Genomic DNA, 9,069 nt, shown 5'->3' on the forward strand with positions numbered 1-9,069 from the left:
CGCTACATACATTCCAAAGTGGAGCTTTACAGGGCAGCCAGTTTCCCAGCTCTTCCTTCCCAGACGCTAAAGCAAACAGTTCCGTGTGAAGCAGCGGGCTTGCGGAGGGGAAAGGATCTGACAGTCACAGCACAGCCGTCAGGGGGAGCTCGCTGTCTCCTTATATTAGACGAGCCGCCAGTGATGTTTTTTTTAAGCAGAGGCATATGCATGTATCTGTACAGTAACAACACAGGAGCTGCTCTCACTGTGACACAACTTTGGGAGATAACGTACTAATATACTAATGTAATTGAATTGGTTTGGCATTGTCATGCAGTTCAGATGCATGGGAATCTCTGTTGCTGGACCCATCAGTTGCTGGATACTTTCATACCATTATAACCCACATATCAGAATCCACCCAATCACAGTGAAGTATTTGCCAAAATTCCAGTACGTCTTATCCTGCCTACAGAGGTCATCCTGTGCATAGAACAACCACACCTAATTCCAGGGGTCAAAATTCTAAACAAAACACCCATACCTGGTTCATTTTGTCAAACGGATCATCCTATTAACTTCACTCTTTCTTTAAATTTTGATGAACTGGCCTAGCTTCTCTGAAGAAAAGATTACCTGTGGGCCTACATGAATTATCCAGGGACTGAGTCTGAATATTTTTTGTTTTAAAGCTATTCCTGAGTACAATCTTTGGGGGGGGGGGGGGGGGGGGGGGGGGGGGGGGGGGGGGCAAACACAGAAAAAAGGAAAAAGGAAAAAGTTATTTTTATTGCAGTGTTTGATTTGAAACACTGCCCAGGTAGTCGGACAAAGGGCCAGTTTATTCTCTGGCTTTTCCTTTCTCTCTTCTCTTAATTTACAATTCTTACTGCTGGACGAACGATAGACAAGGGGGCTATTTAATAATAAAAGACTTGCAGTGCTAACTCAAAACACTATTATTATTAATATTATTATGATTTGTTTTCAGTTGGTTTCAACCACGTCTTCATTTCTCTGTTTTTCCAGGGTTTTTATTTGAGCTGCAGGGATTGTAACGGCCAGGCTCAGTGAATGCAATATTGTCTGGCTGACAGAGCTCTGTCAATGCCACACTGCACAACTACGGGGTAGAGCACAGCAAGTTTGCATGCCCCCCCTTTTTTCCCCACCTGAATTTGACACACCCAGGGGAAAAAAAAACAAAATGAGGGACATGGAAGAGTGAAAATATTAATACAATATAGATACAATACACAATATAGCGTTGACACAATTGTTTGCAAAGTGGTAGACCCCAGTTTAAGTCACTTGTTGTTTCCAGGCTTGAAAACAGGCCTGGTCATGGAGCCATATGAAGGCCTAACAGTTGCCATGGAGATGCGCGGACTGCTGAGTGTCTTGGTGGAAAGATTAGCACTCCGTTAATGACTTAATTTCAAAACACAATGTTTTTTTTTTCAGGAACCCAGTTAGGCAGAGTCAGGTAAATAAATAGTGATTCTAAGAGCTACATTGTTATCCTTCTTTACTTGTGTTTTCCATGATGTAATAAGCTGGTCAGAACTGATTAAAAACAAAAAAAGAAATGTTGACATCTGCAGTGTTCCGTAATCATTTTAAAAATCTTTTGGAAAGAAAGTGGTAAAAGTTTGTGTTTTGATTTCTATTGCTCAGTCATGTTCCTGCAGTTTCTAAGGGTTCTAGAAGGCCCCCCCTCATTCCTCACATCACAAACGTTGTAAATAAATAAGCTATATATAGCTTTAGCTTTAGCACAAAAACAAACAAAAAAAAAAAAACAGATTTTACAAGCGAACATCCATCTCTCCACAGCTCTAGCAATAATTCTCTCCACAGCTCTATGGACACTTTCCATCCCACTGGAATTTACTTTGCTGAGTTTGAAACATTTTCTCTTTCCCTGCCTTCCTTCCTTGGGCTAAGACCCAGATGAAGGCCTACAACCTCCCCACACCCCCTTCATTTTTTATTTTAATTTTAAATTTTAAAACAGTTTCTCTGAACTCTGTGGAGCCCTGCCAAAACTTTGAAAAAGAAAAAAAAGATAGGAAACTAAATGTGGTAAAATGATACACACAGTGGCACAAAGGGATATGAGAACTAAATGATGTACAACACCTGGGAGCTATTTAAAAATATCACACACAAGTCCTAATAAGGCAGCATATAGGTACTGACATGGTACTATGATACTGTGCTGTACCCCTTTACCATACCATCGCAGTCCCCCTTATTTGTGTTATTATATATAGGACCACTGCATTCTCAATGTTACATCGCTAATGATGTAATTACACATAATTCCCATATCTAATTATGATTTTTTTTTTTAAAACAGGTTGCTGCACAAAGGTTTTGAATGCCGCGTGACCTTTGAGGACGATTCCATTTCTTCCCTTCCATTTTTGCATAGTGCTGACGGCCTGTGCTTCATGCCCGTGTGTTTCTCCAGGTAGAAGCAGTGCAGTCCAGTTCTCTGTCATGTGATGGTACACTGCAATGTTTCCTGAAACGGGCCCAGGCATAGCATTACTGCTTCTGGAGAAACTCAAGGACGGACGACATGATGTCATCTTCAAAGAGGGCTCCAGGTAGCATCGAATGCTCTCAGACAGTCTGAGTCACCCCAGTTTAAGGCCATTGCCTTTTTCGTCTCTTTCTTTCTTTGCAGAGCACACAGCATTATCACTTGTTGGAATTTCAAGTTTTCCATGTGTACAGTACAACCCCCCACTCCTAGATTAGCTGAGCTGGTGGGATTATCTAACAGGGAAGTTTCCCCTGATAAAGTTCTGGTTCTGTGGGGGCCGTGCAGAAAGAAGCCATGAATGGAGTTTGCTGTTGATGTAGTTTCACTGGGGAACAGCATATAGAGCACAACACTGCTGGGCTGCAGACAGACATGAGAAAACATTTCAGAAAGGTGATGAGAGACTACAAACCTGAAACTTCAACATTCATGTCCAAGTGCAGATGCAACAGAATTGTGCCAGGAACGCTTTTTTATTTGGGTGGTACAAATTTCAATCTTGGGACAGTATATGGGTAAATGCGGCATTTACTTTGGTACAATGAATAGGGCAAGGGTCTGATAGTCTGATAGTCTTTCAGTATTGAAAAGTGCAGTTTTTTTGGTTAGTGAATGTAGATTTCTTCTTGTACCAAATTTACCATGTTCCCAAAGGCACCAGTGCATTGCTTTGCACTCAACGTGTCTACAGGAATGAGCAGTGGAAAAAGCCTAGCTGGCCTCCAGGACAACGGCCTCCTTGTCCTCCAGCCACGGCTGACCAGTTACTTGATAGGAATAGCTTCCTGAAACAAAAAGAATCAGCATTTCTACCTTAATAATGAAATTGGAAAGAAGCCGTTATATTTTTTCGCAGGCTCTAGGCGGGATCAGACAGGGCTCACTGATGGATCGTTCTATTCCAGTTTCTCAGAATAGCTGGAAAAAATGAGGGTCTTAAATATGTTTTTACTGCAGTGCTCAACCCACCCCTGCTGTTCCACAGAAATTCAGTTGATTAATTATGATGTACTGAGACTCAGTGAGGCTTGTGAAGGGTACAGTCACCTTTGTGTTCCCTAAGTGTGTCCTGTGGGTCTAACATTAGGTATTGTCTGTACAATATGGATGATATTAATCTAAGTATACATAGATTAATGATAGACTATTTAAAAATATTTTGTTTCCCTCCCTCTGCTTTTACCCAGTGGGGTGATTTTATGCTTTGGCATTAGAAGTCATAAGAATTGTAGTATAACTGAACATGTGTGTTAGACTCTCAGTTTGTAAAGGGAGTGCTTCCAGACATTGAGATGTATTCTTTAAGTGTTTAGTTTTAGAATTTGTCTTTAAGATGTACCATTTATTGCACAATACACGGCATAGAATCAGGAATGAAAGCAGAATACATTTGGGATATTTCACAGAGCTGCTGTAACTGTGCTCAACAGAAACATTAAAAATGCTAGTTTTAGATGCACTTTGTAAGCCACTTTCTAAAACTAGCTCAGAATATGCACTAAAATGAATTATATGGAAACATATACATGTGGGTCTCAGTCCTCTTAAAGGACAGTTATATCAGGTGTTGAATTGCTTTGGCACGGTACAATGGGTCTGAATTGGATAGCTCAAGTTAATATATTGAAAGACAATACTATTCTGTTGCTCTGAATGTCAAAGAAATTGAGTCAGTCTTGGTAAATATGAATGTCTAGTTTAAGAGCCAGCATAGCCAGTTTAAGGATATGCAGTTATGTATTAACCTCTATTGAAGTAACATTAACAGCAGTGCCCTGGACAGGAAACGGCTTATTTAATTTTAGCAAAAAGCTGTTACTTTGTAGCATTTGGCCCGAAGATCTGTAACGAATGCCACTGAAGAGCGGTTACCCGGCATGCTAAATTCAAATGCTATGTCTTTTTTCAATCTGATTTAAATGCGGTGCAGTTTCTTTCTTGCAAGAAGACAGTTATATTGCATATCTTACCCTTTCCTGTTCTGACACAGGTCTCACTCTCATGCTGGCCAGCTCCACACACCGTTTGGAAAACATTACAGGCTGAGCCCAGGAGCAGCGCCTGTCGAGGGGGCTGAAAGGAGCCCTCTGTCTCAGCTCGCGCTGCTCTGTTTGTGTTTTCCTTCCCGCACCAATTAGAGTGATAGATGGCAACAGTGAGACCCTGAATTCTCGCACTTTATTGTCACTTGGGGAGTAATTCAGCCAACCTGTGAAACAAGAAACTAAAAAAAAGGAGAAGCAGTCATTCCACAATGAAGCAACAGTTTACACAGATTAAAAACAACCCCTTTCACAATGACCCTCAATGGCAATGCAGTGGGGTACTGCTGTGGGAGTGGTGTGAGCAGCTACAAGGTAAACATTTTCCAGCATGATATCACAGTATCAGTGCCAGTATGCCACAGTATCAGGACCACTGTGCAATATTTCTTCTGAATCCATTGTATTGCCATGTTGGCAATGGTATCGTCTGTGAAGGGATCTTCTGTGCAATAATTATAATGGTGTTCTAAAAGTTGTAGCAAACAAAATAATTCCACAATTCTTAGCCCTTTTTCACCTCCATTAGCTACATATGTGTGAAATGTGCAGTTTTAAAATAAACACATGTTAAAGCTGGCGTGTATTTTCATTTATAAACATGATATCTGGTGTTACTTTAGGGTATGGAAGCTCTCAGTTTCTATGCCTTGTTCTTGTGTTATCGGCACTATCTTGGTTATTTTACCCCAGCAGTGTCTTCTGGGGCAAAGCATGTCATTCAATAGAGGAAGCAGCTGATTGGTTATTGACAGGAAAGAAGCCAGTGAAGGGGTGGGGGCAATTTCATGCTCTACATGACATGACCTAGGAAGTACAAGACGGTCAAAAAGCATGGCTTTCAAACAGAGTGCTCTTTAAACTAATGTAGTACCAGATATCATGTTTTGAAATGGAAAAAAAAACAGGTTTTCTGCACGAGATGTTTCTTTCAAAAAATTTGCAAATAGGAGACTTATAAAATGGACAGAGGAATTTCTGAAACTATATTGTTAGCTACAATTACTTCAAACTTGTCTCTAAATCTCCAGCACTGCCAACAGACTCCCTTACTGCCCTATTGAACTGACTCCCTTACTGCCACTGAATTCATCCTGTGCTTGCTGGCCCTGTTGAAGTGCCCTTGTGGGTAGGTAGAGGTCTTGATTCAGCACCCCACCTCTCACAGGCACTATATTCATCACCTTATTATAAAACAACAGCTCTTTATCTGCAGGTAATAACCTCATTCTGCCATAAATCCCAGGTTAATGCAGGCCTGCTTTGTCAGGCGGGTGGTGGGGGAGACTTTTCCATCCAAGGTTAACAGTAAACTGTTTATGAGTGCAGAAACTTGGAGAGAATTCTGGGACAGTGATGACACCTACCCACACCGCACCACACTCTAGTGAATTCCATTAAGCCCTGCAGGCTAAAGCAGAACTGAACTGTTAGTTTATTCATAATACTGTTGCATATAGAGCCATTAGATGTGCAGGATAGCCGTATAACCACATGATCAACACTTAAAATCAACTCCAAAGAATGGAAAAGACGTCAGGCTGGGATAAAATATAATTTGTTCTGAATGAGAAGACACACTTGTGGCACTATATACCCTTATGTCATTGCTTAACAATTCACTTTTAATTCTCCCAGGATTGAATTCTTTGTCACAGTTTCAGTAAATCAGTGACTAATCTGATCTGCCTGCTTCCCCTGGGAAACCATTACAAACATGTTATGAAGCAGGAAAGATTTTCCAGTGAACAAACTTCAGTATATAAACAAACACCTGCACATAATGACACTACTGCTGTGATAAAAGAACAAGTGTGGAGTGTATTTAGCCAGTGTTAGTACATTGGTGTTTTGTCCTTACTGTGCATAACCAGGGTGTGTTCACGGTTTTCAGCCAACATACTTTCTATGTTATTTACATGATCCTGCTGTTCTTTCTGCAGCTCAGTGCCTGCTCTGTAGAAGGTGGAAGTGGAACACTGCATTGAATACTGGAACCTTTCTACCTGTCTTCCCTGGTACCCGGGCACAGACAGCAGGAGGAACATTTTACCAAGCACGTTACTACCTTTCCCCTTTTAAACGGGGGTAACACTTTACACTAAGTGTCTCTCATTACTGTGTATTTACATAGTAGTTACTTTGTGAATACATGTGTACTTACACATAATTACAATGTGTACAGTAACACAGCAATTGTATACTCACATATATTTAACAGTAACTCATTGTGCTACCCCTGCTGGTAATACTGTGATCTGCAGGGTTTCTTAAGGATAATACATAATTCATGAGTATAATAATAATAATAATAATAATAATAATAATAATAATAATAATAATAATAATAATAATAATAAAGAGTGGGTCAAAGAGTGTGCATTTTCTCCAAACCGGTAATCCCCTGGCAGACTGGGTACTGGGATTAGCTCCTATCCAGTCATTCCAGCAGTTATCACTTCCCACGCTGCCTGTGGTGCAGCTCCTCGCCAGCCCTGCCCCCATGACAAATCAACAGGAGACTGCTTTTTAAATGACACTGTTCTATCTTGGATTGGCAGCTCTGCAGCCCACACAGAGGCAATAGCACTGGCAGTGGCAATGAGAGTTCTCCCGCAAGCATGACTCCAGCTTGCCTTGAAGGAAGTGTTCTTTCTCTTAGGGCACGTGGGCACCACTTAGGCTCCAAGCCATTTTCTTTATGAAACTCCACACAAAGGTGTCTGGCATCAATCGCCCCAGCTGTTAAAAGACGAGTACATCCCTTATGAAAGTGTACCGTAGTAAAAGCATAGCAAAGTGTAATAAAGCAGAGTGACCGCATGGTAAAGCATAGACAAACACTGTAAAGAATAGAGCGGAATGGTAAAGCATATGAGTAAACGTAAACCAGGCTAATCTGTGGTAAATGGACCGTACAACCACGGGAAAAACATGGGAAAACTACAAAAACACTGTGCCTCCAAGCCCCACCCCACACTCCTAGTTTCCAGCCCAAACACTCCTAACTGCATGCATTTTAAGTCCACGTGGATTTTAAAAGGGGTGTTTTCTTATGTGTGTCAATGTGTGTGTGTGTGTGTGTGTGTGTGTGTGTGTGTGTGTGTGTGTGTGTGTGTGTGTGCTTGGTCATGTCTTCATCTATGAGGACTTCTAATCAAGTGATTTTTTCTTTATCAAGGCCGTCCAGCAGCCAGTAAAAGGATCATGTTGAATTTTCCTTTAATGCTGTTAAGGTATGTGAAACATAACTTTGCAATTTCACATTGTGGCGTTTAGAATTTTCACATACCGCAGTCTTAAAACTGACAGAGGTGAGTCTGACGCAAGGTTAAGCTGCCACAAGCACTGAAACTAATTGCTACAACACGCACCCCACGGCTGGGGTCGCACAGAACAGTAGACCAGTCAATGAGTCAAGTAGTAAAGTGATGGTCACCTCAGAAGCGGGCAGTCGCACGTCATGTGACTGTGCAGTTAACTGTGAAATGTGTGCTCTCAGGTGGATGGGAGTGTATTTGCGCTTGCAACCCATTAACATATTGATGACATTTTAAAGCTTCAGTAAATCCCAAGCAGTTTTAAAATACAGTGCACAGGGCCCATGATTTATCAAATTGCTCATGCATGTCTGTGATGCACCTTGCTTGCATGTGCCTTGCCAATACCATGATTGAATGTGCTTTACCAAACGTATGCTGTGCTTTTACCATGTTATACTGCAGTAAACTGCTATAAGGGTTCATGGGAAAGTGAATACGTGTGCAGCAACAACCCTTTACTTATGCGTATGACCAAAAACAAGAATTCTGCTGCAGGGCTGAAACAGCAGCTCTGCAAGATCTCAAGGTCCTCTGATAACTCAGAAAATGTGTTTAACTAATTATGATGCATATGATCAGCTCAGTGTTTGGTTTGCGTTTTAACATTCTGCCCATGTAATGACATGCACTTAAACTCAACACTGCAGACTGGGCTTCAGGGACAGAAAGCTAGCACCTAGATTAGATTATTAGAATCATTTGTATATAATATAATTTCTATATTTTTTTTTAGCACAGCCGAATCCAACAAACCGAGCACTTCAATCTACATATTAAAGGCAGTACTGTAAATACGCTGACGTCTTTTCCTAACCGCACTTTTTAATTGCTCACAGTTGCCTCCTGTTCAGCACCGCCAAGTTCGAAGCAGGTACTCTCCGCACCCCATCCCGTGTCCTAAAGTCCGCCTGTTTAAATACAGTGGTCCATTTGGTAATTCCTCGGTCCAAACCTGGCTAACTCCCACTGGAGCGAAGTAAAAGAGTGAAGACCAGAGGAGCTCTTAAATGTTGGAAGACTGTAAGCCAAAGTTTTTTTCTTCAGTCCACTGGCAGGAGGAGTCTTCTTGGCTAAAACCTCTCTCTCTCTCTCTCTCTCTCTCTCTCTCTCTCTCTCTCTCTCTCTCTCTCTCTCTCTCTATCTCTCTCTCTCTCACACACACACACAC

At 41.4% G+C, this 9,069-nt stretch overlaps 1 long non-coding RNA gene across 1 annotated transcript; it reads right to left on the minus strand.

Moving 5' to 3' along the window:
- Nucleotides 1-2,217: 2,217 nt before the first annotated feature.
- On the minus strand, nucleotides 2,218-8,997 carry LOC121299300. The gene is made up of 3 exons (XR_005947380.1): nucleotides 8,736-8,997; nucleotides 4,507-4,760; nucleotides 2,218-3,321 (listed from the first exon to the last, which is right to left on the minus strand). It is a non-coding gene; the product is annotated as an uncharacterized LOC121299300 (long non-coding RNA).
- Between the last annotated feature and the right edge of the window lie 72 nt (nucleotides 8,998-9,069).

Source organism: Polyodon spathula, chromosome 24 (assembly GCF_017654505.1).
Source record: "Polyodon spathula isolate WHYD16114869_AA chromosome 24, ASM1765450v1, whole genome shotgun sequence".
NCBI classification, from domain to species: Eukaryota; Metazoa; Chordata; class Actinopteri; order Acipenseriformes; family Polyodontidae; genus Polyodon; species Polyodon spathula.